At 37.2% G+C, this 20,456-nt stretch overlaps 65 non-coding genes across 65 annotated transcripts; all 65 read right to left on the bottom strand.

Annotated features, from left to right (window-relative positions):
- Positions 1–86: 86 nt before the first annotated feature.
- TRNAM-CAU (transfer RNA methionine (anticodon CAU)) lies at positions 87–178 on the bottom strand. Its single transcript is given in 2 exon segments — positions 87–122; positions 142–178. It is a non-coding gene; the product is annotated as a tRNA-Met (tRNA).
- A 110-nt stretch (positions 179–288) lies between these two features.
- Positions 289–380, bottom strand: TRNAM-CAU (transfer RNA methionine (anticodon CAU)). The gene is given in 2 exon segments: positions 289–324; positions 344–380. It is a non-coding gene; the product is annotated as a tRNA-Met (tRNA).
- Positions 381–692: 312 nt separating this feature from the next.
- TRNAM-CAU (transfer RNA methionine (anticodon CAU)) lies at positions 693–784 on the bottom strand. The gene is given in 2 exon segments: positions 693–728; positions 748–784. It is a non-coding gene; the product is annotated as a tRNA-Met (tRNA).
- A 312-nt stretch (positions 785–1,096) lies between these two features.
- Positions 1,097–1,188, bottom strand: TRNAM-CAU (transfer RNA methionine (anticodon CAU)). Its single transcript is given in 2 exon segments — positions 1,097–1,132; positions 1,152–1,188. It is a non-coding gene; the product is annotated as a tRNA-Met (tRNA).
- A 110-nt stretch (positions 1,189–1,298) lies between these two features.
- TRNAM-CAU (transfer RNA methionine (anticodon CAU)) lies at positions 1,299–1,390 on the bottom strand. Its single transcript is given in 2 exon segments — positions 1,299–1,334; positions 1,354–1,390. It is a non-coding gene; the product is annotated as a tRNA-Met (tRNA).
- Positions 1,391–1,500: 110 nt separating this feature from the next.
- TRNAM-CAU (transfer RNA methionine (anticodon CAU)) lies at positions 1,501–1,592 on the bottom strand. Its single transcript is given in 2 exon segments — positions 1,501–1,536; positions 1,556–1,592. It is a non-coding gene; the product is annotated as a tRNA-Met (tRNA).
- Positions 1,593–1,702: 110 nt separating this feature from the next.
- Positions 1,703–1,794, bottom strand: TRNAM-CAU (transfer RNA methionine (anticodon CAU)). Its single transcript is given in 2 exon segments — positions 1,703–1,738; positions 1,758–1,794. It is a non-coding gene; the product is annotated as a tRNA-Met (tRNA).
- A 312-nt stretch (positions 1,795–2,106) lies between these two features.
- Positions 2,107–2,198, bottom strand: TRNAM-CAU (transfer RNA methionine (anticodon CAU)). Its single transcript is given in 2 exon segments — positions 2,107–2,142; positions 2,162–2,198. It is a non-coding gene; the product is annotated as a tRNA-Met (tRNA).
- Positions 2,199–2,308: 110 nt separating this feature from the next.
- On the bottom strand, positions 2,309–2,400 carry TRNAM-CAU (transfer RNA methionine (anticodon CAU)). The gene is given in 2 exon segments: positions 2,309–2,344; positions 2,364–2,400. It is a non-coding gene; the product is annotated as a tRNA-Met (tRNA).
- A 110-nt stretch (positions 2,401–2,510) lies between these two features.
- TRNAL-CAG (transfer RNA leucine (anticodon CAG)) lies at positions 2,511–2,602 on the bottom strand. The gene is given in 2 exon segments: positions 2,511–2,546; positions 2,566–2,602. It is a non-coding gene; the product is annotated as a tRNA-Leu (tRNA).
- A 110-nt stretch (positions 2,603–2,712) lies between these two features.
- TRNAM-CAU (transfer RNA methionine (anticodon CAU)) lies at positions 2,713–2,804 on the bottom strand. Its single transcript is given in 2 exon segments — positions 2,713–2,748; positions 2,768–2,804. It is a non-coding gene; the product is annotated as a tRNA-Met (tRNA).
- Positions 2,805–2,914: 110 nt separating this feature from the next.
- On the bottom strand, positions 2,915–3,006 carry TRNAM-CAU (transfer RNA methionine (anticodon CAU)). Its single transcript is given in 2 exon segments — positions 2,915–2,950; positions 2,970–3,006. It is a non-coding gene; the product is annotated as a tRNA-Met (tRNA).
- A 312-nt stretch (positions 3,007–3,318) lies between these two features.
- TRNAM-CAU (transfer RNA methionine (anticodon CAU)) lies at positions 3,319–3,410 on the bottom strand. Its single transcript is given in 2 exon segments — positions 3,319–3,354; positions 3,374–3,410. It is a non-coding gene; the product is annotated as a tRNA-Met (tRNA).
- Positions 3,411–3,520: 110 nt separating this feature from the next.
- On the bottom strand, positions 3,521–3,612 carry TRNAM-CAU (transfer RNA methionine (anticodon CAU)). Its single transcript is given in 2 exon segments — positions 3,521–3,556; positions 3,576–3,612. It is a non-coding gene; the product is annotated as a tRNA-Met (tRNA).
- A 110-nt stretch (positions 3,613–3,722) lies between these two features.
- TRNAM-CAU (transfer RNA methionine (anticodon CAU)) lies at positions 3,723–3,814 on the bottom strand. Its single transcript is given in 2 exon segments — positions 3,723–3,758; positions 3,778–3,814. It is a non-coding gene; the product is annotated as a tRNA-Met (tRNA).
- Positions 3,815–3,924: 110 nt separating this feature from the next.
- Positions 3,925–4,016, bottom strand: TRNAM-CAU (transfer RNA methionine (anticodon CAU)). The gene is given in 2 exon segments: positions 3,925–3,960; positions 3,980–4,016. It is a non-coding gene; the product is annotated as a tRNA-Met (tRNA).
- A 312-nt stretch (positions 4,017–4,328) lies between these two features.
- TRNAM-CAU (transfer RNA methionine (anticodon CAU)) lies at positions 4,329–4,420 on the bottom strand. Its single transcript is given in 2 exon segments — positions 4,329–4,364; positions 4,384–4,420. It is a non-coding gene; the product is annotated as a tRNA-Met (tRNA).
- Positions 4,421–4,732: 312 nt separating this feature from the next.
- Positions 4,733–4,824, bottom strand: TRNAM-CAU (transfer RNA methionine (anticodon CAU)). The gene is given in 2 exon segments: positions 4,733–4,768; positions 4,788–4,824. It is a non-coding gene; the product is annotated as a tRNA-Met (tRNA).
- A 110-nt stretch (positions 4,825–4,934) lies between these two features.
- Positions 4,935–5,026, bottom strand: TRNAM-CAU (transfer RNA methionine (anticodon CAU)). The gene is given in 2 exon segments: positions 4,935–4,970; positions 4,990–5,026. It is a non-coding gene; the product is annotated as a tRNA-Met (tRNA).
- Positions 5,027–5,136: 110 nt separating this feature from the next.
- Positions 5,137–5,228, bottom strand: TRNAM-CAU (transfer RNA methionine (anticodon CAU)). The gene is given in 2 exon segments: positions 5,137–5,172; positions 5,192–5,228. It is a non-coding gene; the product is annotated as a tRNA-Met (tRNA).
- A 110-nt stretch (positions 5,229–5,338) lies between these two features.
- On the bottom strand, positions 5,339–5,430 carry TRNAM-CAU (transfer RNA methionine (anticodon CAU)). Its single transcript is given in 2 exon segments — positions 5,339–5,374; positions 5,394–5,430. It is a non-coding gene; the product is annotated as a tRNA-Met (tRNA).
- A 312-nt stretch (positions 5,431–5,742) lies between these two features.
- Positions 5,743–5,834, bottom strand: TRNAM-CAU (transfer RNA methionine (anticodon CAU)). Its single transcript is given in 2 exon segments — positions 5,743–5,778; positions 5,798–5,834. It is a non-coding gene; the product is annotated as a tRNA-Met (tRNA).
- A 110-nt stretch (positions 5,835–5,944) lies between these two features.
- TRNAM-CAU (transfer RNA methionine (anticodon CAU)) lies at positions 5,945–6,036 on the bottom strand. The gene is given in 2 exon segments: positions 5,945–5,980; positions 6,000–6,036. It is a non-coding gene; the product is annotated as a tRNA-Met (tRNA).
- A 110-nt stretch (positions 6,037–6,146) lies between these two features.
- On the bottom strand, positions 6,147–6,238 carry TRNAL-CAG (transfer RNA leucine (anticodon CAG)). Its single transcript is given in 2 exon segments — positions 6,147–6,182; positions 6,202–6,238. It is a non-coding gene; the product is annotated as a tRNA-Leu (tRNA).
- Positions 6,239–6,348: 110 nt separating this feature from the next.
- On the bottom strand, positions 6,349–6,440 carry TRNAM-CAU (transfer RNA methionine (anticodon CAU)). The gene is given in 2 exon segments: positions 6,349–6,384; positions 6,404–6,440. It is a non-coding gene; the product is annotated as a tRNA-Met (tRNA).
- A 110-nt stretch (positions 6,441–6,550) lies between these two features.
- On the bottom strand, positions 6,551–6,642 carry TRNAM-CAU (transfer RNA methionine (anticodon CAU)). Its single transcript is given in 2 exon segments — positions 6,551–6,586; positions 6,606–6,642. It is a non-coding gene; the product is annotated as a tRNA-Met (tRNA).
- A 312-nt stretch (positions 6,643–6,954) lies between these two features.
- Positions 6,955–7,046, bottom strand: TRNAM-CAU (transfer RNA methionine (anticodon CAU)). Its single transcript is given in 2 exon segments — positions 6,955–6,990; positions 7,010–7,046. It is a non-coding gene; the product is annotated as a tRNA-Met (tRNA).
- A 110-nt stretch (positions 7,047–7,156) lies between these two features.
- On the bottom strand, positions 7,157–7,248 carry TRNAM-CAU (transfer RNA methionine (anticodon CAU)). Its single transcript is given in 2 exon segments — positions 7,157–7,192; positions 7,212–7,248. It is a non-coding gene; the product is annotated as a tRNA-Met (tRNA).
- Positions 7,249–7,358: 110 nt separating this feature from the next.
- Positions 7,359–7,450, bottom strand: TRNAM-CAU (transfer RNA methionine (anticodon CAU)). The gene is given in 2 exon segments: positions 7,359–7,394; positions 7,414–7,450. It is a non-coding gene; the product is annotated as a tRNA-Met (tRNA).
- A 110-nt stretch (positions 7,451–7,560) lies between these two features.
- Positions 7,561–7,652, bottom strand: TRNAM-CAU (transfer RNA methionine (anticodon CAU)). Its single transcript is given in 2 exon segments — positions 7,561–7,596; positions 7,616–7,652. It is a non-coding gene; the product is annotated as a tRNA-Met (tRNA).
- A 312-nt stretch (positions 7,653–7,964) lies between these two features.
- Positions 7,965–8,056, bottom strand: TRNAM-CAU (transfer RNA methionine (anticodon CAU)). Its single transcript is given in 2 exon segments — positions 7,965–8,000; positions 8,020–8,056. It is a non-coding gene; the product is annotated as a tRNA-Met (tRNA).
- A 110-nt stretch (positions 8,057–8,166) lies between these two features.
- Positions 8,167–8,258, bottom strand: TRNAM-CAU (transfer RNA methionine (anticodon CAU)). The gene is given in 2 exon segments: positions 8,167–8,202; positions 8,222–8,258. It is a non-coding gene; the product is annotated as a tRNA-Met (tRNA).
- Positions 8,259–8,368: 110 nt separating this feature from the next.
- Positions 8,369–8,460, bottom strand: TRNAM-CAU (transfer RNA methionine (anticodon CAU)). The gene is given in 2 exon segments: positions 8,369–8,404; positions 8,424–8,460. It is a non-coding gene; the product is annotated as a tRNA-Met (tRNA).
- Positions 8,461–8,570: 110 nt separating this feature from the next.
- Positions 8,571–8,662, bottom strand: TRNAM-CAU (transfer RNA methionine (anticodon CAU)). Its single transcript is given in 2 exon segments — positions 8,571–8,606; positions 8,626–8,662. It is a non-coding gene; the product is annotated as a tRNA-Met (tRNA).
- A 312-nt stretch (positions 8,663–8,974) lies between these two features.
- TRNAM-CAU (transfer RNA methionine (anticodon CAU)) lies at positions 8,975–9,066 on the bottom strand. Its single transcript is given in 2 exon segments — positions 8,975–9,010; positions 9,030–9,066. It is a non-coding gene; the product is annotated as a tRNA-Met (tRNA).
- A 110-nt stretch (positions 9,067–9,176) lies between these two features.
- Positions 9,177–9,268, bottom strand: TRNAM-CAU (transfer RNA methionine (anticodon CAU)). The gene is given in 2 exon segments: positions 9,177–9,212; positions 9,232–9,268. It is a non-coding gene; the product is annotated as a tRNA-Met (tRNA).
- Positions 9,269–9,378: 110 nt separating this feature from the next.
- On the bottom strand, positions 9,379–9,470 carry TRNAL-CAG (transfer RNA leucine (anticodon CAG)). The gene is given in 2 exon segments: positions 9,379–9,414; positions 9,434–9,470. It is a non-coding gene; the product is annotated as a tRNA-Leu (tRNA).
- Positions 9,471–9,580: 110 nt separating this feature from the next.
- On the bottom strand, positions 9,581–9,672 carry TRNAM-CAU (transfer RNA methionine (anticodon CAU)). The gene is given in 2 exon segments: positions 9,581–9,616; positions 9,636–9,672. It is a non-coding gene; the product is annotated as a tRNA-Met (tRNA).
- Positions 9,673–9,782: 110 nt separating this feature from the next.
- TRNAM-CAU (transfer RNA methionine (anticodon CAU)) lies at positions 9,783–9,874 on the bottom strand. The gene is given in 2 exon segments: positions 9,783–9,818; positions 9,838–9,874. It is a non-coding gene; the product is annotated as a tRNA-Met (tRNA).
- Positions 9,875–10,186: 312 nt separating this feature from the next.
- Positions 10,187–10,278, bottom strand: TRNAM-CAU (transfer RNA methionine (anticodon CAU)). Its single transcript is given in 2 exon segments — positions 10,187–10,222; positions 10,242–10,278. It is a non-coding gene; the product is annotated as a tRNA-Met (tRNA).
- Positions 10,279–10,388: 110 nt separating this feature from the next.
- Positions 10,389–10,480, bottom strand: TRNAM-CAU (transfer RNA methionine (anticodon CAU)). Its single transcript is given in 2 exon segments — positions 10,389–10,424; positions 10,444–10,480. It is a non-coding gene; the product is annotated as a tRNA-Met (tRNA).
- Positions 10,481–10,590: 110 nt separating this feature from the next.
- Positions 10,591–10,682, bottom strand: TRNAM-CAU (transfer RNA methionine (anticodon CAU)). Its single transcript is given in 2 exon segments — positions 10,591–10,626; positions 10,646–10,682. It is a non-coding gene; the product is annotated as a tRNA-Met (tRNA).
- Positions 10,683–10,994: 312 nt separating this feature from the next.
- On the bottom strand, positions 10,995–11,086 carry TRNAM-CAU (transfer RNA methionine (anticodon CAU)). The gene is given in 2 exon segments: positions 10,995–11,030; positions 11,050–11,086. It is a non-coding gene; the product is annotated as a tRNA-Met (tRNA).
- A 110-nt stretch (positions 11,087–11,196) lies between these two features.
- TRNAM-CAU (transfer RNA methionine (anticodon CAU)) lies at positions 11,197–11,288 on the bottom strand. The gene is given in 2 exon segments: positions 11,197–11,232; positions 11,252–11,288. It is a non-coding gene; the product is annotated as a tRNA-Met (tRNA).
- A 110-nt stretch (positions 11,289–11,398) lies between these two features.
- TRNAM-CAU (transfer RNA methionine (anticodon CAU)) lies at positions 11,399–11,490 on the bottom strand. Its single transcript is given in 2 exon segments — positions 11,399–11,434; positions 11,454–11,490. It is a non-coding gene; the product is annotated as a tRNA-Met (tRNA).
- A 110-nt stretch (positions 11,491–11,600) lies between these two features.
- On the bottom strand, positions 11,601–11,692 carry TRNAM-CAU (transfer RNA methionine (anticodon CAU)). Its single transcript is given in 2 exon segments — positions 11,601–11,636; positions 11,656–11,692. It is a non-coding gene; the product is annotated as a tRNA-Met (tRNA).
- Positions 11,693–11,802: 110 nt separating this feature from the next.
- TRNAM-CAU (transfer RNA methionine (anticodon CAU)) lies at positions 11,803–11,894 on the bottom strand. Its single transcript is given in 2 exon segments — positions 11,803–11,838; positions 11,858–11,894. It is a non-coding gene; the product is annotated as a tRNA-Met (tRNA).
- A 110-nt stretch (positions 11,895–12,004) lies between these two features.
- TRNAM-CAU (transfer RNA methionine (anticodon CAU)) lies at positions 12,005–12,096 on the bottom strand. The gene is given in 2 exon segments: positions 12,005–12,040; positions 12,060–12,096. It is a non-coding gene; the product is annotated as a tRNA-Met (tRNA).
- A 716-nt stretch (positions 12,097–12,812) lies between these two features.
- On the bottom strand, positions 12,813–12,904 carry TRNAM-CAU (transfer RNA methionine (anticodon CAU)). Its single transcript is given in 2 exon segments — positions 12,813–12,848; positions 12,868–12,904. It is a non-coding gene; the product is annotated as a tRNA-Met (tRNA).
- A 110-nt stretch (positions 12,905–13,014) lies between these two features.
- Positions 13,015–13,106, bottom strand: TRNAM-CAU (transfer RNA methionine (anticodon CAU)). Its single transcript is given in 2 exon segments — positions 13,015–13,050; positions 13,070–13,106. It is a non-coding gene; the product is annotated as a tRNA-Met (tRNA).
- A 716-nt stretch (positions 13,107–13,822) lies between these two features.
- Positions 13,823–13,914, bottom strand: TRNAM-CAU (transfer RNA methionine (anticodon CAU)). Its single transcript is given in 2 exon segments — positions 13,823–13,858; positions 13,878–13,914. It is a non-coding gene; the product is annotated as a tRNA-Met (tRNA).
- A 110-nt stretch (positions 13,915–14,024) lies between these two features.
- On the bottom strand, positions 14,025–14,116 carry TRNAM-CAU (transfer RNA methionine (anticodon CAU)). The gene is given in 2 exon segments: positions 14,025–14,060; positions 14,080–14,116. It is a non-coding gene; the product is annotated as a tRNA-Met (tRNA).
- Positions 14,117–14,630: 514 nt separating this feature from the next.
- TRNAM-CAU (transfer RNA methionine (anticodon CAU)) lies at positions 14,631–14,722 on the bottom strand. The gene is given in 2 exon segments: positions 14,631–14,666; positions 14,686–14,722. It is a non-coding gene; the product is annotated as a tRNA-Met (tRNA).
- A 918-nt stretch (positions 14,723–15,640) lies between these two features.
- TRNAM-CAU (transfer RNA methionine (anticodon CAU)) lies at positions 15,641–15,732 on the bottom strand. The gene is given in 2 exon segments: positions 15,641–15,676; positions 15,696–15,732. It is a non-coding gene; the product is annotated as a tRNA-Met (tRNA).
- A 514-nt stretch (positions 15,733–16,246) lies between these two features.
- On the bottom strand, positions 16,247–16,338 carry TRNAM-CAU (transfer RNA methionine (anticodon CAU)). The gene is given in 2 exon segments: positions 16,247–16,282; positions 16,302–16,338. It is a non-coding gene; the product is annotated as a tRNA-Met (tRNA).
- A 110-nt stretch (positions 16,339–16,448) lies between these two features.
- TRNAM-CAU (transfer RNA methionine (anticodon CAU)) lies at positions 16,449–16,540 on the bottom strand. The gene is given in 2 exon segments: positions 16,449–16,484; positions 16,504–16,540. It is a non-coding gene; the product is annotated as a tRNA-Met (tRNA).
- A 110-nt stretch (positions 16,541–16,650) lies between these two features.
- On the bottom strand, positions 16,651–16,742 carry TRNAT-CGU (transfer RNA threonine (anticodon CGU)). The gene is given in 2 exon segments: positions 16,651–16,686; positions 16,706–16,742. It is a non-coding gene; the product is annotated as a tRNA-Thr (tRNA).
- A 110-nt stretch (positions 16,743–16,852) lies between these two features.
- Positions 16,853–16,944, bottom strand: TRNAM-CAU (transfer RNA methionine (anticodon CAU)). The gene is given in 2 exon segments: positions 16,853–16,888; positions 16,908–16,944. It is a non-coding gene; the product is annotated as a tRNA-Met (tRNA).
- Positions 16,945–17,256: 312 nt separating this feature from the next.
- On the bottom strand, positions 17,257–17,348 carry TRNAM-CAU (transfer RNA methionine (anticodon CAU)). The gene is given in 2 exon segments: positions 17,257–17,292; positions 17,312–17,348. It is a non-coding gene; the product is annotated as a tRNA-Met (tRNA).
- A 110-nt stretch (positions 17,349–17,458) lies between these two features.
- TRNAM-CAU (transfer RNA methionine (anticodon CAU)) lies at positions 17,459–17,550 on the bottom strand. Its single transcript is given in 2 exon segments — positions 17,459–17,494; positions 17,514–17,550. It is a non-coding gene; the product is annotated as a tRNA-Met (tRNA).
- A 110-nt stretch (positions 17,551–17,660) lies between these two features.
- TRNAM-CAU (transfer RNA methionine (anticodon CAU)) lies at positions 17,661–17,752 on the bottom strand. Its single transcript is given in 2 exon segments — positions 17,661–17,696; positions 17,716–17,752. It is a non-coding gene; the product is annotated as a tRNA-Met (tRNA).
- Positions 17,753–18,064: 312 nt separating this feature from the next.
- Positions 18,065–18,156, bottom strand: TRNAM-CAU (transfer RNA methionine (anticodon CAU)). Its single transcript is given in 2 exon segments — positions 18,065–18,100; positions 18,120–18,156. It is a non-coding gene; the product is annotated as a tRNA-Met (tRNA).
- A 716-nt stretch (positions 18,157–18,872) lies between these two features.
- On the bottom strand, positions 18,873–18,964 carry TRNAM-CAU (transfer RNA methionine (anticodon CAU)). The gene is given in 2 exon segments: positions 18,873–18,908; positions 18,928–18,964. It is a non-coding gene; the product is annotated as a tRNA-Met (tRNA).
- A 716-nt stretch (positions 18,965–19,680) lies between these two features.
- On the bottom strand, positions 19,681–19,772 carry TRNAM-CAU (transfer RNA methionine (anticodon CAU)). Its single transcript is given in 2 exon segments — positions 19,681–19,716; positions 19,736–19,772. It is a non-coding gene; the product is annotated as a tRNA-Met (tRNA).
- A 514-nt stretch (positions 19,773–20,286) lies between these two features.
- Positions 20,287–20,378, bottom strand: TRNAM-CAU (transfer RNA methionine (anticodon CAU)). Its single transcript is given in 2 exon segments — positions 20,287–20,322; positions 20,342–20,378. It is a non-coding gene; the product is annotated as a tRNA-Met (tRNA).
- Positions 20,379–20,456: the final 78 nt, after the last annotated feature.

The following is a 20,456-nucleotide window of genomic DNA, read 5'->3' as shown; positions in this document are numbered from 1 at the left end:
TATTTAACTTTAACTATCCTTTCATTATTTTAATATTAAATCTTCAAAATGTATTATTGCACGAAATAACTGCTACTAAAAACTACTGCCCCGGGTGAGGATCGAACTCACGACCTTCAGATAACTCAATTTAGAGCAGATTATGAGACTGACGCGCTGCCTACTGCGCTACCGAGGCACAGGAGAAAGTGAAGAGATATAATATTTAACTTTAACTATGCTTTCATTATTTTAATATTAAATCTTCAAAATGTATTATTGCACGAAATAACTGCTACTAAAAACTACTGCCCCGGGTGAGGATCGAACTCACGACCTTCAGATAACTCAATTTAGAGCAGATTATGAGACTGACGCGCTGCCTACTGCGCTACCGAGGCACAGGAGAAAGTGAAGAAATATAATATTTAACTTTAACTATCCTTTCATTATTTTAATATTAAATCTTCAAAATGTATTATTGCACGAAATAACTGCTACTAAAAACTACTGCCCCGGGTGAGGATCGAACTCTCGACCTTCAGATAATTCAATTTAGAGCAGATTATGAGACTGACGCGCTGCCTACTGCGCTACCGAGGCACAGGAGAAAGTGAAGAAATATAATATTTAACTTTAACTATCCTTTCATTATTTTAATATTAAATCTTCAAAATGTATTATTGCACGAAATAACTGCTACTAAAAACTACTGCCCCAGGTGAGGATCGAACTCACGACCTTCAGATAACTCAATTTAGAGCAGATTATGAGACTGACGCGCTGCCTACTGCGCTACCGAGGCACAGGAGAAAGTGAAGAAATATAATATTTAACTTTAACTATCCTTTCATTATTTTAATATTAAATCTTCAAAATGTATTATTGCACGAAATAACTGCTACTAAAAACTACTGCCCCGGGTGAGGATCGAACTCACGACCTTCAGATAACTCAATTTAGAGCAGATTATGAGACTGACGCGCTGCCTACTGTGCTACCGAGGCACAGGAGAAAGTGAAGAAATATAATATTTAACTTTAACTATGCTTTCATTATTTTAATATTAAATCTTCAAAATGTATTATTGCACGAAATAACTGCTACTAAAAACTACTGCCCCGGGTGAGGATCGAACTCACGACCTTCAGATAACTCAATTTAGAGCAGATTATGAGACTGACGCGCTGCCTACTGCGCTACCGAGGCACAGGAGAAAGTGAAGAAATATAATATTTAACTTTAACTATGCTTTCATTATTTTAATATTAAATCTTCAAAATGTATTATTGCACGAAATAACTGCTACTAAAAACTACTGCCCCGGGTGAGGATCGAACTCACGACCTTCAGCTTACTCAATTTAGAGCAGATTATGAGACTGACGCGCTGCCTACTGCGCTACCGAGGCACAGGAGAAAGTGAAGAAATATAATATTTAACTTTAACTATCCTTTCATTATTTTAATATTAAATCTTCAAAATGCATTATTGCACGAAATAACTGCTACTAAAAACTACTGCCCCGGGTGAGGATCGAACTCACGACCATCAGATAACTCAATTTAGAGCAGATTATGAGACTGACGCGCTGCCTACTGCGCTACCGAGGCACAGGAGAAAGTGAAGAAATATAATATTTAACTTTAACTATCCTTTCATTATTTTAATATTAAATCTTCAAAATGTATTATTGCACGAAATAACTGCTACTAAAAACTACTGCCCCGGGTGAGGATCGAACTCACGACCTTCAGATAATTCAATTTAGAGCAGATTATGAGACTGACGCGCTGCCTACTGCGCTACCGAGGCACAGGAGAAAGTGAAGAAATATAATATTTAACTTTAACTATCCTTTCATTATTTTAATATTAAATCTTCAAAATGTATTATTGCACGAAATAACTGCTACTAAAAACTACTGCCCCGGGTGAGGATCGAACTCACGACCTTAAGATAACTCAATTTAGAGCAGATTATGAGACTGACGCGCTGCCTACTGCGCTACCGAGGCACAGGAGAAAGTGAAGAAATATAATATTTAACTTTAACTATCCTTTCATTATTTTAATATTAAATCTTCAAAATGTATTATTGCACAAAATAACTGCTACTAAAAACTACTGCCCCGGGTGAGGATCGAACTCACGACCTTCAGATAACTCAATTTAGAGCAGATTATGAGACTGACGCGCTGCCTACTGCGCTACCGAGGCACAGGAGAAAGTGAAGAAATATAATATTTAACTTTAACTATGCTTTCATTATTTTAATATTAAATCTTCAAAATGTATTATTGCACGAAATAACTGCTACTAAAAACTACTGCCCCGGGTGAGGATCGAACTCACGACCTTCAGATAACTCAATTTAGAGCAGATTATGAGACTGACGCGCTTCCTACTGCGCTACCGAGGCACAGGAGAAAGTGAAGAAATATAATATTTAACTTTAACTATGCTTTCATTATTTTAATATTAAATCTTCAAAATGTATTATTGCACGAAATAACTGCTACTAAAAACTACTGCCCCGGGTGAGGATCGAACTCACGACCTTCAGCTTACTCAATTTAGAGCAGATTCTGAGACTGACGCGCTGCCTACTGCGCTACCGAGGCACAGGAGAAAGTGAAGAAATATAATATTTAACTTTAACTATCCTTTCATTATTTTAATATTAAATCTTCAAAATGTATTATTGCACGAAATAACTGCTACTAAAAACTACTGCCCCGGGTGAGGATCGAACTCACGACCTTCAGATAACTCAATTTAGAGCAGATTATGAGACTGACGCGCTGCCTACTGCGCTACCGAGGCACAGGAGAAAGTGAAGAGATATAATATTTAACTTTAACTATGCTTTCATTATTTTAATATTAAATCTTCAAAATGTATTATTGCACGAAATAACTGCTACTAAAAACTACTGCCCCGGGTGAGGATCGAACTCACGACCTTCAGATAACTCAATTTAGAGCAGATTATGAGACTGACGCGCTGCCTACTGCGCTACCGAGGCACAGGAGAAAGTGAAGAAATATAATATTTAACTTTAACTATCCTTTCATTATTTTAATATTAAATCTTCAAAATGTATTATTGCACGAAATAACTGCTACTAAAAACTACTGCCCCGGGTGAGGATCGAACTCTCGACCTTCAGATAATTCAATTTAGAGCAGATTATGAGACTGACGCGCTGCCTACTGCGCTACCGAGGCACAGGAGAAAGTGAAGAAATATAATATTTAACTTTAACTATGCTTTCATTATTTTAATATTAAATCTTCAAAATGTATTATTGCACGAAATAACTGCTACTAAAAACTACTGCCCCGGGTGAGGATCGAACTCACGACCTTCAGATAACTCAATTTAGAGCAGATTATGAGACTGACGCGCTGCCTACTGCGCTACCGAGGCACAGGAGAAAGTGAAGAAATATAATATTTAACTTTAAATATGCTTTCATTATTTTAATATTAAATCTTCAAAATGTATTATTGCACGAAATAACTGCTACTAAAAACTACTGCCCCGGGTGAGGATCGAACTCACGACCTTCAGCTTACTCAATTTAGAGCAGATTATGAGACTGACGCGCTGCCTACTGCGCTACCGAGGCACAGGAGAAAGTGAAGAAATATAATATTTAACTTTAACTATCCTTTCATTATTTTAATATTAAATCTTCAAAATGCATTATTGCACGAAATAACTGCTACTAAAAACTACTGCCCCGGGTGAGGATCGAACTCACGACCTTCAGATAACTCAATTTAGAGCAGATTATGAGACTGACGCGCTGCCTACTGCGCTACCGAGGCACAGGAGAAAGTGAAGAGATATAATATTTAACTTTAACTATGCTTTCATTATTTTAATATTAAATCTTCAAAATGTATTATTGCACGAAATAACTGCTACTAAAAACTACTGCCCCGGGTGAGGATCGAACTCACGACCTTCAGATAACTCAATTTAGAGCAGATTATGAGACTGACGCGCTGCCTACTGCGCTACCGAGGCACAGGAGAAAGTGAAGAAATATAATATTTAACTTTAACTATCCTTTCATTATTTTAATATTAAATCTTCAAAATGTATTATTGCACGAAATAACTGCTACTAAAAACTACTGCCCCGGGTGAGGATCGAACTCTCGACCTTCAGATAATTCAATTTAGAGCAGATTATGAGACTGACGCGCTGCCTACTGCGCTACCGAGGCACAGGAGAAAGTGAAGAAATATAATATTTAACTTTAACTATCCTTTCATTATTTTAATATTAAATCTTCAAAATGTATTATTGCACGAAATAACTGCTACTAAAAACTACTGCCCCAGGTGAGGATCGAACTCACGACCTTCAGATAACTCAATTTAGAGCAGATTATGAGACTGACGCGCTGCCTACTGCGCTACCGAGGCACAGGAGAAAGTGAAGAAATATAATATTTAACTTTAACTATCCTTTCATTATTTTAATATTAAATCTTCAAAATGTATTATTGCACGAAATAACTGCTACTAAAAACTACTGCCCCGGGTGAGGATCGAACTCACGACCTTCAGATAACTCAATTTAGAGCAGATTATGAGACTGACGCGCTGCCTACTGTGCTACCGAGGCACAGGAGAAAGTGAAGAAATATAATATTTAACTTTAACTATGCTTTCATTATTTTAATATTAAATCTTCAAAATGTATTATTGCACGAAATAACTGCTACTAAAAACTACTGCCCCGGGTGAGGATCGAACTCACGACCTTCAGATAACTCAATTTAGAGCAGATTATGAGACTGACGCGCTGCCTACTGCGCTACCGAGGCACAGGAGAAAGTGAAGAAATATAATATTTAACTTTAACTATGCTTTCATTATTTTAATATTAAATCTTCAAAATGTATTATTGCACGAAATAACTGCTACTAAAAACTACTGCCCCGGGTGAGGATCGAACTCACGACCTTCAGCTTACTCAATTTAGAGCAGATTATGAGACTGACGCGCTGCCTACTGCGCTACCGAGGCACAGGAGAAAGTGAAGAAATATAATATTTAACTTTAACTATCCTTTCATTATTTTAATATTAAATCTTCAAAATGCATTATTGCACGAAATAACTGCTACTAAAAACTACTGCCCCGGGTGAGGATCGAACTCACGACCATCAGATAACTCAATTTAGAGCAGATTATGAGACTGACGCGCTGCCTACTGCGCTACCGAGGCACAGGAGAAAGTGAAGAAATATAATATTTAACTTTAACTATCCTTTCATTATTTTAATATTAAATCTTCAAAATGTATTATTGCACGAAATAACTGCTACTAAAAACTACTGCCCCGGGTGAGGATCGAACTCACGACCTTCAGATAATTCAATTTAGAGCAGATTATGAGACTGACGCGCTGCCTACTGCGCTACCGAGGCACAGGAGAAAGTGAAGAAATATAATATTTAACTTTAAATATCCTTTCATTATTTTAATATTAAATCTTCAAAATGTATTATTGCACGAAATAACTGCTACTAAAAACTACTGCCCCGGGTGAGGATCGAACTCACGACCTTAAGATAACTCAATTTAGAGCAGATTATGAGACTGACGCGCTGCCTACTGCGCTACCGAGGCACAGGAGAAAGTGAAGAAATATAATATTTAACTTTAACTATCCTTTCATTATTTTAATATTAAATCTTCAAAATGTATTATTGCACAAAATAACTGCTACTAAAAACTACTGCCCCGGGTGAGGATCGAACTCACGACCTTCAGATAACTCAATTTAGAGCAGATTATGAGACTGACGCGCTGCCTACTGCGCTACCGAGGCACAGGAGAAAGTGAAGAAATATAATATTTAACTTTAACTATGCTTTCATTATTTTAATATTAAATCTTCAAAATGTATTATTGCACGAAATAACTGCTACTAAAAACTACTGCCCCGGGTGAGGATCGAACTCACGACCTTCAGATAACTCAATTTAGAGCAGATTATGAGACTGACGCGCTGCCTACTGCGCTACCGAGGCACAGGAGAAAGTGAAGAAATATAATATTTAACTTTAACTATGCTTTCATTATTTTAATATTAAATCTTCAAAATGTATTATTGCACGAAATAACTGCTACTAAAAACTACTGCCCCGGGTGAGGATCGAACTCACGACCTTCAGCTTACTCAATTTAGAGCAGATTCTGAGACTGACGCGCTGCCTACTGCGCTACCGAGGCACAGGAGAAAGTGAAGAAATATAATATTTAACTTTAACTATCCTTTCATTATTTTAATATTAAATCTTCAAAATGTATTATTGCACGAAATAACTGCTACTAAAAACTACTGCCCCGGGTGAGGATCGAACTCACGACCTTCAGATAACTCAATTTAGAGCAGATTATGAGACTGACGCGCTGCCTACTGCGCTACCGAGGCACAGGAGAAAGTGAAGAGATATAATATTTAACTTTAACTATGCTTTCATTATTTTAATATTAAATCTTCAAAATGTATTATTGCACGAAATAACTGCTACTAAAAACTACTGCCCCGGGTGAGGATCGAACTCACGACCTTCAGATAACTCAATTTAGAGCAGATTATGAGACTGACGCGCTGCCTACTGCGCTACCGAGGCACAGGAGAAAGTGAAGAAATATAATATTTAACTTTAACTATCCTTTCATTATTTTAATATTAAATCTTCAAAATGTATTATTGCACGAAATAACTGCTACTAAAAACTACTGCCCCGGGTGAGGATCGAACTCTCGACCTTCAGATAATTCAATTTAGAGCAGATTATGAGACTGACGCGCTGCCTACTGCGCTACCGAGGCACAGGAGAAAGTGAAGAAATATAATATTTAACTTTAACTATGCTTTCATTATTTTAATATTAAATCTTCAAAATGTATTATTGCACGAAATAACTGCTACTAAAAACTACTGCCCCGGGTGAGGATCGAACTCACGACCTTCAGATAACTCAATTTAGAGCAGATTATGAGACTGACGCGCTGCCTACTGCGCTACCGAGGCACAGGAGAAAGTGAAGAAATATAATATTTAACTTTAACTATCCTTTCATTATTTTAATATTAAATCTTCAAAATGTATTATTGCACGAAATAACTGCTACTAAAAACTACTGCCCCGGGTGAGGATCGAACTCACGACCTTCAGATAACTCAATTTAGAGCAGATTATGAGACTGACGCGCTGCCTACTGCGCTACCGAGGCACAGGAGAAAGTGAAGAAATATAATATTTAACTTTAACTATGCTTTCATTATTTTAATATTAAATCTTCAAAATGTATTATTGCACGAAATAACTGCTACTAAAAACTACTGCCCCGGGTGAGGATCGAACTCACGACCTTCAGATAACTCAATTTAGAGCAGATTATGAGACTGACGCGCTGCCTACTGCGCTACCGAGGCACAGGAGAAAGTGAAGAAATATAATATTTAACTTTAAATATGCTTTCATTATTTTAATATTAAATCTTCAAAATGTATTATTGCACGAAATAACTGCTACTAAAAACTACTGCCCCGGGTGAGGATCGAACTCACGACCTTCAGCTTACTCAATTTAGAGCAGATTATGAGACTGACGCGCTGCCTACTGCGCTACCGAGGCACAGGAGAAAGTGAAGAAATATAATATTTAACTTTAACTATCCTTTCATTATCTTAATATTAAATCTTCAAAATGCATTATTGCACGAAATAACTGCTACTAAAAACTACTGCCCCGGGTGAGGATCGAACTCACGACCTTCAAATAACTCAATTTAGAGCAGATTATGAGACTGACGCGCTGCCTACTGCGCTACCGAGGCACAGGAGAAAGTGAAGAAATATAATATTTAACTTTAACTATCCTTTCATTATTTTAATATTAAATCTTCAAAATGTATTATTGCACGAAATAACTGCTACTAAAAACTACTGCCCCGGGTGAGGATCGAACTCACGACCTTCAGATAATTCAATTTAGAGCAGATTATGAGACTGACGCGCTGCCTACTGCGCTACCGAGGCACAGGAGAAAGTGAAGAAATATAATATTTAACTTTAACTATCCTTTCATTATTTTAATATTAAATCTTCAAAATGTATTATTGCACGAAATAACTGCTACTAAAAACTACTGCCCCGGGTGAGGATCGAACTCACGACCTTCAGATAACTCAATTTGGAGCAGATTATGAGACTGACGCGCTGCCTACTGCGCTACCGAGGCACAGGAGAAAGTGAAGAAATATAATATTTAACTTTAACTATCCTTTCATTATTTTAATATTAAATCTTCAAAATGCATTATTGCACGAAATAACTGCTACTAAAAACTACTGCCCCGGGTGAGGATCGAACTCACGACCATCAGATAACTCAATTTAGAGCAGATTATGAGACTGACGCGCTGCCTACTGCGCTACCGAGGCACAGGAGAAAGTGAAGAAATATAATATTTAACTTTAACTATCCTTTCATTATTTTAATATTAAATCTTCAAAATGTATTATTGCACGAAATAACTGCTACTAAAAACTACTGCCCCGGGTGAGGATCGAACTCACGACCTTCAGATAATTCAATTTAGAGCAGATTATGAGACTGACGCGCTGCCTACTGCGCTACCGAGGCACAGGAGAAAGTGAAGAAATATAATATTTAACTTTAACTATCCTTTCATTATTTTAATATTAAATCTTCAAAATGTATTATTGCACGAAATAACTGCTACTAAAAACTACTGCCCCGGGTGAGGATCGAACTCACGACCTTAAGATAACTCAATTTAGAGCAGATTATGAGACTGACGCGCTGCCTACTGCGCTACCGAGGCACAGGAGAAAGTGAAGAAATATAATATTTAACTTTAACTATCCTTTCATTATTTTAATATTAAATCTTCAAAATGTATTATTGCACGAAATAACTGCTACTAAAAACTACTGCCCCGGGTGAGGATCGAACTCACGACCTTCAGATAACTCAATTTAGAGCAGATTATGAGACTGACGCGCTGCCTACTGCGCTACCGAGGCACAGGAGAAAGTGAAGAAATATAATATTTAACTTTAACTATGCTTTCATTATTTTAATATTAAATCTTCAAAATGTATTATTGCACGAAATAACTGCTACTAAAAACTACTGCCCCGGGTGAGGATCGAACTCACGACCTTCAGATAACTCAATTTAGAGCAGATTATGAGACTGACGCGCTGCCTACTGCGCTACCGAGGCACAGGAGAAAGTGAAGAAATATAATATTTAACTTTAACTATGCTTTCATTATTTTAATATTAAATCTTCAAAATGTATTATTGCACGAAATAACTGCTACTAAAAACTACTGCCCCGGGTGAGGATCGAACTCACGACCTTCAGCTTACTCAATTTAGAGCAGATTCTGAGACTGACGCGCTGCCTACTGCGCTACCGAGGCACAGGAGAAAGTGAAGAAATATAATATTTAACTTCAACTATCCTTTCATTATTTTAATATTAAATCTTCAAAATGTATTATTGCACGAAATAACTGCTACTAAAAACTACTGCCCCGGGTGAGGATCGAACTCACGACCTTCAGATAACTCAATTTAGAGCAGATTATGAGACTGACGCGCTGCCTACTGCGCTACCGAGGCACAGGAGAAAGTGAAGAGATATAATATTTAACTTTAACTATGCTTTCATTATTTTAATATTAAATCTTCAAAATGTATTATTGCACGAAATAACTGCTACTAAAAACTACTGCCCCGGGTGAGGATCGAACTCACGACCTTCAGATAACTCAATTTAGAGCAGATTATGAGACTGACGCGCTGCCTACTGCGCTACCGAGGCACAGGAGAAAGTGAAGAAATATAATATTTAACTTTAACTATCCTTTCATTATTTTAATATTAAATCTTCAAAATGTATTATTGCACGAAATAACTGCTACTAAAAACTACTGCCCCGGGTGAGGATCGAACTCTCGACCTTCAGATAATTCAATTTAGAGCAGATTATGAGACTGGCGCGCTGCCTACTGCGCTACCGAGGCACAGGAGAAAGTGAAGAAATATAATATTTAACTTTAACTATCCTTTCATTATTTTAATATTAAATCTTCAAAATGTATTATTGCACGAAATAACTGCTACTAAAAACTACTGCCCCGGGTGAGGATCGAACTCACGACCTTCAGATAACTCAATTTAGAGCAGATTATGAGACTGACGCGCTGCCTACTGCGCTACCGAGGCACAGGAGAAAGTGAAGAAATATAATATTTAACTTTAACTATCCTTTCATTATTTTAATATTAAATCTTCAAAATGTATTATTGCACGAAATAACTGCTACTAAAAACTACTGCCCCGGGTGAGGATCGAACTCACGACCTTCAGATAACTCAATTTAGAGCAGATTATGAGACTGACGCGCTGCCTACTGCGCTACCGAGGCACAGGAGAAAGTGAAGAAATATAATATTTAACTTTAACTATGCTTTCATTATTTTAATATTAAATCTTCAAAATGTATTATTGCACGAAATAACTGCTACTAAAAACTACTGCCCCGGGTGAGGATCGAACTCACGACCTTCAGATAACTCAATTTAGAGCAGATTATGAGACTGACGCGCTGCCTACTGCGCTACCGAGGCACAGGAGAAAGTGAAGAAATATAATATTTAACTTTAACTATGCTTTCATTATTTTAATATTAAATCTTCAAAATGTATTATTGCACGAAATAACTGCTACTAAAAACTACTGCCCCGGTTGAGGATCGAACTCACGACCTTCAGCTTACTCAATTTAGAGCAGATTATGAGACTGACGCGCTGCCTACTGCGCTACCGAGGCACAGGAGAAAGTGAAGAAATATAATATTTAACTTTAACTATCCTTTCATTATTTTAATATTAAATCTTCAAAATGCATTATTGCACGAAATAACTGCTACTAAAAACTACTGCCCCGGGTGAGGATCGAACTCACGACCTTCAGATAACTCAATTTAGAGCAGATTATGAGACTGACGCGCTGCCTACTGCGCTACCGAGGCACAGGAGAATGTGAAGAAATATAATATTTAACTTTAACTATCCTTTCATTATTTTAATATTAAATCTTCAAAATGTATTATTGCACGAAATAACTGCTACTAAAAACTACTGCCCCGGGTGAGGATCGAACTCACGACCTTCAGATAATTCAATTTAGAGCAGATTATGAGACTGACGCGCTGCCTACTGCGCTACCGAGGCACAGGAGAAAGTGAAGAAATATAATATTTAACTTTAACTATCCTTTCATTATTTTAATATTAAATCTTCAAAATGTATTATTGCACGAAATAACTGCTACTAAAAACTACTGCCCCGGGTGAGGATCGAACTCACGACCTTCAGATAACTCAATTTGGAGCAGATTATGAGACTGACGCGCTGCCTACTGCGCTACCGAGGCACAGGAGAAAGTGAAGAAATATAATATTTAACTTTAACTATCCTTTCATTATTTTAATATTAAATCTTCAAAATGTATTATTGCACGAAATAACTGCTACTAAAAACTACTGCCCCGGGTGAGGATCGAACTCACGACCTTCAGATAACTCAATTTAGAGCAGATTATGAGACTGACGCGCTGCCTACTGCGCTACCGAGGCACAGGAGAAAGTGAAGAAATATAATATTTAACTTTAACTATGCTTTCATTATTTTAATATTAAATCTTCAAAATGTATTATTGCACGAAATAACTGCTACTAAAAACTACTGCCCCGGGTGAGGATCGAACTCACGACCTTCAGATTACTCAATTTAGAGCAGATTATGAGACTGACGCGCTGCCTACTGCGCTACCGAGGCACAGGAGAAAGTGAAGAAATATAATATTTAACTTTAACTATCCTTTCATTATTTTAATATTAAATCTTCAAAATGTATTATTGCACGAAATAACTGCTACTAAAAACTACTGCCCCGGGTGAGGATCGAACTCACGACCTTCAGATTACTCAATTTAGAGCAGATTATGAGACTGACGCGCTGCCTACTGCGCTACCGAGGCACAGGAGAAAGTGAAGAAATATAATATTTAACTTTAACTATGCTTTCATTATTTTAATATTAAATCTTCAAAATGTATTATTGCACGAAGTAACTGCTACTAAAAACTACTGCCCCGGGTGAGGATCGAACTCACGACCTTCAGATAACTCAATTTAGAGCAGATTATGAGACTGACGCACTGCCTACTGCGCTACCGAGGCACAGGAGAAAGTGAAAAAATATAATATTTAACTTTAACTATCCTTTCATTATTTTAATATTAAATCTTCAAAATGTATTATTGCACGAAGTAACTGCTACTAAAAACTACTGCCCCGGCTGAGGATCGAACTCACGAGCTTCAGATAACTCAATTTAGAGCAGATTATGAGACTAACGCACTGCCTACTGCGCTACCGAGACACAGGAGAAAGTGAAGAAATATAATATTTAACTTTGACTATCCTTTCATTATTTTAATATTAAATCTTCAAAATGTATTATTGCACGAAGTAACTGCTACTAAAAACTACTGCCCCGGCTGAGGATCGAACTCACGACCTTCAGATAACTCAATTTAGAGCAGATTATGAGACTGACGCGCTGCCTACTGCGCTACCGAGGCACAGGAGAAAGTGAAGAAATATAATATTTAACTTTAACTATCCTTTCATTATTTTAATATTAAATCTTCAAAATGTATTATTGCACGAAATAACTGCTACTAAAAACTACTGCCCCGGGTGAGGATCGAACTCACGACCTTCAGATAACTCAATTTAGAGCAGATTATGAGACTGACGCGCTGCCTACTGCGCTACCGAGGCACAGGAGAGAGTGAAGAAATATAATATTTAACTTTAACTATCCTTTCATTATTTTAATATTAAATCTTCTAAATGTATTATTGCACGAAATAACTGCTACTAAAAACTACTGCCCCGGGTGAGGATCGAACTCACGACCTTCAGATAACTCAATTTAGAGCAGATTATGAGACTGACGCGCTGCCTACTGCGCTACCGAGGCACAGGAGAGAGTGAAGAAATATAATATTTAACTTTAACTATCATTTCATTATTTTAATATTAAATCTTCAAAATGTATTATTGCACGAAATAACTGCTACTAAAAACTACTGCCCCGGGTGAGGATCGAACTCACGACCTTCAGATAACTCAATTTAGAGCAGATTATGAGACTGACGCACTGCCTACTGTGCTACCGAGGCACAGGAGAAAGTGAAGAAATATAATATTTAACTTTACCTATCCTTTCATTATTTTAATATTAAATCTTCAAAATGTATTATTGCACGAAGTAACTGCTACTAAAAACTACTGCCCCGGCTGAGGATCGAACTCCCGACCTTCAGATAACTCAATTTAGAGCAGATTATGAGACTGACGCACTGCCTACTGCGCTACCGAGGCACAGGAGAAAGTGAAGAAATATAATATTTAACTTTAACTATCCTTTCATTATTTTAATATTAAATCTTCAAAATGTATTATTGCACGAAGTAACTGCTACTAAAAACTACTGCCCCGGCTGAGGATCGAACTCACGATCTTCAGATAACTCAATTTAGAGCAGATTATGAGACTGACGCGCTGCCTACTGCGCTACCGAGGCACAGGAGAAAGTGAAGAAATATAATATTTAACTTTAACTATGCTTTCATTATTTTAATATTAAATCTTCAAAATGTATTATTGCACGAAATAACTGCTACTAAAAACTACTGCCCCGGGTGAGGATCGAACTCACGACCTTCAGATTACTCAATTTAGAGCAGATTATGAGACTGACGCGCTGCCTACTGCGCTACCGAGGCACAGGAGAAAGTGAAGAAATATAATATTTAACTTTAACTATCCTTTCATTATTTTAATATTAAATCTTCAAAATGTATTATTGCACGAAATAACTGCTACTAAAAACTACTGCCCCGGGTGAGGATCGAACTCACGACCTTCAGATTACTCAATTTAGAGCAGATTATGAGACTGACGCGCTGCCTACTGCGCTACCGAGGCACAGGAGAAAGTGAAGAAATATAATATTTAACTTTAACTATGCTTTCATTATTTTAATATTAAATCTTCAAAATGTATTATTGCACGAAGTAACTGCTACTAAAAACTACTGCCCCGGGTGAGGATCGAACTCACGACCTTCAGATAACTCAATTTAGAGCAGATTATGAGACTGACGCACTGCCTACTGCGCTACCGAGGCACAGGAGAAAGTGAAGAAATATAATATTTAACTTTAACTATCCTTTCATTATTTTAATATTAAATCTTCAAAATGTATTATTGCACGAAGTAACTGCTACTAAAAACTACTGCCCCGGCTGAGGATCGAACTCACGAGCTTCAGATAACTCAATTTAGAGCAGATTATGAGACTAACGCACTGCCTACTGCGCTACCGAGGCACAGGAGTAAGTGAAGAAATATAATATTTAACTTTAACTATCCTTTCATTATTTTAATATTAAATCTTCAAAATGTATTATTGCACGAAGTAACTGCTACTAAAAACTACTGCCCCGGGTGAGGATCGAACTCACGACCTTCAGATAACTCAATTTAGAGCAGATTATGAGACTGACGCGCTGCCTACTGCGCTACCGAGGCACAGGAGAGAGTGAAGAAATATAATATTTAACTTTAACTATCATTTCATTATTTTAATATTAAATCTTCAAAATGTATTATTGCACGAAATAACTGCTACTAAAAACTACTGCCCCGGGTGAGGATCGAACTCACGACCTTCAGATAACTCAATTTAGAGCAGATTATGAGACTGACGCACTGCCTACTGCGCTACCGAGGCACAGGAGAGAGTGAAGAAATATAATATTTAACTTTAACTATCATTTCATTATTTTAATATTAAATCTTCAAAATGTATTATTGCACGAAATTACTGCTACTAAAAACTACTGCCCCGGGTGAGGATCGAACTCACGAGCTTCAGATAACTCAATTTAGAGCAGATTATGAGACTAACGCACTGCCTACTGCGCTACCGAGGCACAGGAGAAAGTGAAGAAATATAATATTTAACTTTAACTATCCTTTCATTATTTTAATATTAAATCTTCAAAATGTATTATTGCACGAAGTAACTGCTACTAAAAACTACTGCCCCGGCTGAGGATCGAACTCACGACCTTCAGATAACTCAATTTAGAGCAGATTATGAGACTGACGCGCTGCCTACTGCGCTACCGAGGCACAGGAGAAAGTGAAGAAATATAATATTTAACTTTAACTATTCTTTCATTATTTTAATATTAAATCTTCAAAATGTATTATTGCACGAAATAACTGCTACTAAAAACTACTTCCCCGGGTGAGGATCGAACTCACGACCTTCAGATAACTCAATTTAGAGCAGATTATGAGACTGACGCGCTGCCTACTGCGCTACCGAGGCACAGGAGAGAGTGAAGAAATATAATATTTAACTTTAACTATCCTTTCATTATTTTAATATTAAATCTTCTAAATGTATTATTGCACGAAATAACTGCTACTAAAAACTACTGCCCCGGGTGAGGATCGAACTCACGACCTTCAGATAACTCAATTTAGAGCAGATTATGAGACTGACGCGCTGCCTACTGCGCTACCGAGGCACAGGAGAGAGTGAAGAAATATAATATTTAACTTTAACTATCATTTCATTATTTTAATATTAAATCTTCAAAATGTATTATTGCACGAAATAACTGCTACTAAAAACTACTGCCCCGGGTGAGGATCGAACTCACGACCTTCAGATAACTCAATTTAGAGCAGATTATGAGACTGACGCACTGCCTACTGCGCTACCGAGGCACAGGAGAGAGTGAAGAAATATAATATTTAACTTTAACTATCATTTCATTATTTTAATATTAAATCTTCAAAATGTATTATTGCACGAAATTACTGCTACTAAAAACTACTGCCCCGGGTGAGGATCGAACTCACGACCTTCAGATAACTCAATTTAGAGCAGATTATGAGACTGACGCACTGCCTTCTGCGCTACCGAGGCACAGGAGAAAGTGAAGAAATATAATATTTAACTTTAACTATCCTTTCATTATTTTAATATTAAATCTTCAAAATGTATTATTGCACGAAATAACTGCTACTAAAAACTACTGCCCCGGGTGAGGATCGAACTCACGACCTTCAGATAACTCAATTTAGAGCAGATTATGAGACTGACGCGCTGCCTACTGCGCTACCGAGGCACAGGAGAAAGAGAAGAAATATAATATTTAACTTTAACTATCCTTTCATTATTTTAATATTAAATCTTCAAAATGTATTATTGCACGAAATAACTGCTACTAAAAACTACTGCCCCGGGTGAGGATCGAACTCACGACCTTCAGATAACTCAATTTAGAGCAGATTATGAGACTGACGCGCTGCCTACTGCGCTACCGAGGCAAAGGGGAAAGTAAAGAAATATAATATTTAACTTTAACTATCCTTTCATTATTTTAATATTAAATCTTCAAAATGTATTATTGCACGAAATAACTGCTACAAAAAACTACTGCCCCGGGTGAGGATCGAACTCACGACCTTCAGATAACTCAATTTAGAGCAGATTACGAGACTGACGCGCTGCCTACTGCACTACCGAGGCACCGGAGAAAGTGAAGAAATATAATATTTAACTTTAACTATCCTTTCATTATTTTAATATTAAATCTTCAAAATGTATTATTGCACGAAATAACTGCTACTAAAAACAACTGCCCCGGGTGAGGATCGAACTCACGACCTTCAGATAACTCAATTTAGAGCAGATTATGAGACTGACGCGCTGCCTACTGCGCTACCGAGGCACAGGAGAAAGTGAAGAAATATAATATTTAACTTTAACTATCCTTTCATTATTTTAATATTAAATCTTCAAAATGTATTATTGCACGAAATAACTGCTACTAAAAACTACTGCCCCGGGTGAGGATCGAACTCGCGACCTTCAGATAACTCAATTTAGAGCAGATTATGAGTTTGACGCGCTGCCTACTGCGCTACCGAGGCACAGGAGAAAGTGAAGAAATATAATATTTAACTTTAACTATCCTTTCATTGTTTTAATATTAAATCTTCAAAATGTATTATTGCACGAAATAACTGCTACTAAAAACTACTGCCCCGGGTGAGGATCGAACTCACGACCTTCAGATAACTCAATTTAGAGCAGATTATGAGACTGACGCGCTGCCTACTGCGCTACCGAGGCACAAGAGAAAGTGAAGAAATATAATATTTAACTTTAACTATGCTTTCATTATTTTAATATTAAATCTTCAAAATGTATTATTGCACGAAATAACTGCTACTAAAAACTACTGCCCCGGGTGAGGATCGAACTCACGACCTTCAGATAACTCAATTTAGAGCAGATTATGAGACTGACGCGCTGCCTACTGCGCTACCGAGGCACAGGAGAAAGTGAAGAAATATAATATTTAACTTTAACTATGCTTTCATTATTTTAATATTAAATCTTCAAAATGTATTATTGCACGAAATAACTGCTACTAAAAACTACTGCCCCGGGTGAGGATCGAACTCACGACCTTCAGATAACTCAATTTAGAGCAGATTATGAGACTGACGCGCTGCCTACTGCGCTACCGAGGCACAGGAGAAAGTGAAGAAATATAATATTTAACTTTAACTATGCTTTCATTATTTAAATATTAAATCTTCAAAATTTATTATTGCACGAAATAACTGCTACTAAAAACTACAGCCCCGGGTGAGGATCGAACTCACGACCTTCAGATAACTCAATTTAGAGCACATTATGAGACTGACGCGCTGCCTACTGCGCTACCGAGGCACGGGAGAAAGTGAAGAAATATAATATTTAACTTTAACTATGCTTTCATTATTTTAATATTAAATCTTCAAAATGTATTATTGCACGAAATAACTGCTACTAAAAACTACTGCCCCGGGTGAGGATCGAACTCACGACCTTCAGATAACTCAATTTAGAGCAGATTATGAGACTGACGCGCTGCCTACTGCGCTACCGAGGCACAGGAGAAAGTGAAGAAATATAATATTTAACTTTAACTATCCTTTCAATATTTTAATATTAACTCGGCAAAATGTATTATTGCACGAAATAACTGCTACTAAAAACTACTGCCCCGGGAGAGGATCGAACTCACGATCTTCAGATAACTCTATTTAGAGCAGATTATGAGACTGACGCGCTGCCTACTGCACTACCGAGGCACGGGAGAGAGTGAAGAAATATAATATTTAACTTTAACTATCCTTTCAATATTTTAATATTAACTCGGCAAAATGTATTATCGTGCGACATAACTCCCACAAAAAAGTACTGCCCCGGGTGAGGATCGAACTCACGACCTTCAGAGAACTCAATTTAGAGCAGATTATGAGACTGACGCACTGCCTACTGCGCTACCGAGGCACAGGAGAAAGTGAAGAAATATAATATTTAACTATAACTATCCTTTCATTATTTTAATATTAAATCTTCAAAATGTATTATCGCACGAAATAACTGCTACAAAAAATTACTGCCCCGGGTGAGGATCGAACTCACGACCTTCAGAGAACTCAATTTAGAGCAGATTATGAGACTGACGCGCTGCCTACTGCGCTACCGAGGCACAGGAGAAAGTGAAGAAATATAATATTTAACTTTAACTATCCTTTCATTATTTTAATATTAAATCTTCAAAATGTATTATCGCACGAAATAACTGCTACTAAAAACTACTGCCCCGGGTGAGGATCGAACTCACGACCTTCAGATAACTCAATTTAGAGCAGATTATGAGCCTGACGCGCTGCCTACTGCGCTACCGAGGCACGGGAGAGAGTGAAGAAGTATAATATTTAACTTTAACTATGCTTTCATTATTTTAATATTAAATCTTCAAAATGTATTATCGCACGAAATAACTGCTACTAAAAACTACTGCCCCGGGTGAGGATCGAACTCACGACCTTCAGATATCTCAATTTAGAGCAGATTATGAGACTGACGCGCTGCCTACTGCGCAACCGAGGCACGGGAGAGAGTGAAGAAATATAATATTTAACTTTAACTATCCTTTCATTATTTTAATATTAAATCTTCAAAATGTATTATTGCACGAAATAACTGCAACTAAAAACTACTGCCCCGGGTGAGGATCGAACTCACGACCTTCAGATAACTCAATTTAGAGCAGATTATGAGAGTGACGCGCTGCCTACTGCGCTACCGAGGCACGGGAGAGAGTGAAGAAATATAATATTTAACTTTAACTATCCTTTCATTATTTTAATATTAAATCTTCAAAATGTATTATCGCACGAAATAACTGCTACTAAAAACTACTGCACCGGGTGAGGATCGAACTCACGATCTTCAGATAACTCAATTTAGAACAGATTGTGAGACTGACGCGCTGCATACTGCGCTACCGAGGCACAGGAGAAAGTGAAGAAATATAATATTTAACTTTAACTATCCTTTCATTATTTTAATATTAAATCTTCAAAATGTATTATTGCACGAAATAACTGCTACTAAAAACTACTGCCCCGGGTGAGGATCGAACTCACGACCTTCAGATAACTCAATTTAGAGCAGATTATGAGACTGACGCGCTGCCTACTGCGCTACCGAGGCACGGGAAAGAGTGAAGAAATATAATATTTAACTTTAACTATGCTTTCATTATTTTAATATTAAATCTTCAAAATGTATTATTGCACGAAATAACTGCTACTAAAAATTACTGCCCCGGGTGAGGATCGAACTCACGACCTTCAGATAACTCAATTTAGAGCAGATTATGAGACTGACGCGCTGCCTACTGGGCTACCGAGGCACGGGAGAGAGTGAAGAAATATAATATTTAACTTTAACTATCCTTTCATTATTTTAATATTAAATCTTCAAAATGTATTATTGCACGAAATAACTGCTACTAAAAACTACTGCCCCGGGAGAGGATCGAACTCACGACCTTCAGATAACTCAATTTAGAGCAGATTATGAGACTGACGCGCTGCCTTCTGCGCTACCGAGGCACGGGAGAGAGTGAAGAAATATAATATTTAACTTTAACTATCCTTTCATTATTTTAATATTAACTCGGCAAAATGTATTATTGCACGAAATAACTGCTACTAAGAACTACTGCCCCGGGTGAGGATCGAACTCACGACCTTCAGATAACTCAATTTAGAGCAGATTATGAGACTGACGCGCTGCCTACTGCGCTACCGAGGCACGGGAGAGAGTGAAGAAATATAATATTTAACTTTAACTATCCTTTCAATATTTTAATATTAACTCGGCAAAATGTAT

Source organism: Parasteatoda tepidariorum, chromosome 9, assembly GCF_982258835.1.
Source record: "Parasteatoda tepidariorum strain Cologne lab strain chromosome 9, Ptep-v5.0, whole genome shotgun sequence".
NCBI lineage: Eukaryota > Metazoa > Arthropoda > Arachnida > Araneae > Theridiidae > Parasteatoda > Parasteatoda tepidariorum.
The sequence above is the reverse complement of the archived record's forward strand: the minus strand, read 5'-3'. Positions and strand labels throughout refer to the sequence as shown.